The following is a 1,521-nucleotide window of genomic DNA, read 5'->3' on the forward strand; positions in this document are numbered from 1 at the left end:
TGTGTGTGTGTGTGTGTGTGTGTGTGTGTACGTGTGTGTTGTAGTGTGTGTGTGTGTGTGTGTGTGTGTGTGTGTGTGTGTGTGTGTGTGTGTGTGTGTGTGTGTGTGTGTGTGTGTGTGTGTGTGTGTGTGTGTGTGTGTGTGTGTGTGTGTGTGTGTGTGTGTGTGTGTGTGTGTACCTTGGTACTTTACAAGGTTTGTAATATTATTAAAACTTTTAGGGAAGAGATGCATTGATAAAAACGAAAATGTGATAAAATAATTTGCATTAAAATAAAAAAAGTGAAAACTTGTTATGTGTATCTGTGTCTCAGTAAAAAATTATTATGTATGAATATGTATACACACACATATGTATAAATACATATAAAAATATTCATAAACATGTATAATCATAAAATATGTCCATACTTATTCATACATCCCTCTTCCTTTTGTGAAATTACTTTTTAGCGTAACAGAAATAATAATAGTGTGCAAATATTAAAAATAATTATTATAAAAGAGTAATACTATTTGTTTTAGAAAAAATCAAGTTTGAAAGAAAAAACTTACTTATGTATAATTATATATAAAATTATACATAATTGTGTATGAGCAATTTTTTTTATATTTTTCCAAACTTCTTTTTTGTTTTAAAATGAATGCAAAAATTTATACACATTACTAAATATGGATGAACATAATTCATATATGATTATATATGTTATGAATATTTATTATATATTATATATTTATACATATTCATGTATGAAAAAATTTTATTGGGATGTGCCACTACTCAGTACTATGATCAAGTTCTTTATTTTGTTGTTTATGAATAATGAATACTATGTGTATAAAATTTTGCGATTGTATTAAACTTCATTAACGCATGTATTGTACAAGGAATATTTTAAATTTTAATATCTATATAAAATCTACATATCTGCGCTGCTGCTTGATTGTATCATGAAATATATTAATCTTAATGTATTTTTGATACAACGAATAATTTAAATTATTTCTCGTTTAAAAAAAGAAGATATTATTAAAAATCTTTATGTCTCTATGTAAAAATAAATAATATATCAAAGAAATACTGAATATAGCATTGGAAAGAAACAATAGATATTATTTAGGATACAATAGATTAATAAATAGATTAATAAATAAAATATATATTATATAATAAGATATATATAAATAAAATGAAATTACTGAAAGTTTATTTCAGATAAAAAAAAAGATAAATGTTGACAATAACGGAAACAGCTCCGATGATCTTGACCTTGACATATGTTGTTAAGGCTCTTAACTAGTGGTGGCCATGTTGAATCATGACGTCAGAAGCAAGAAATGACACGTTAATTTGTTACGTGCCATTTTTAAATAAAGACAATTTGGATGAAACGAAATGAAAGATCATTTTAAAACACTTGTAAAAATCAATGAAAACTGTCCTTTCGTTCCTTGACAGTCAGTAAATGATCGTAAAAGGCACGTAAAGTGAACCTATATTTAGGCAGAAATCCACAGTTC

Source organism: Atta cephalotes (genome assembly GCF_000143395.1).
Source record: "Atta cephalotes unplaced genomic scaffold scaffold00026, whole genome shotgun sequence".
Taxonomy (NCBI): Eukaryota; Metazoa; Arthropoda; class Insecta; order Hymenoptera; family Formicidae; genus Atta; species Atta cephalotes.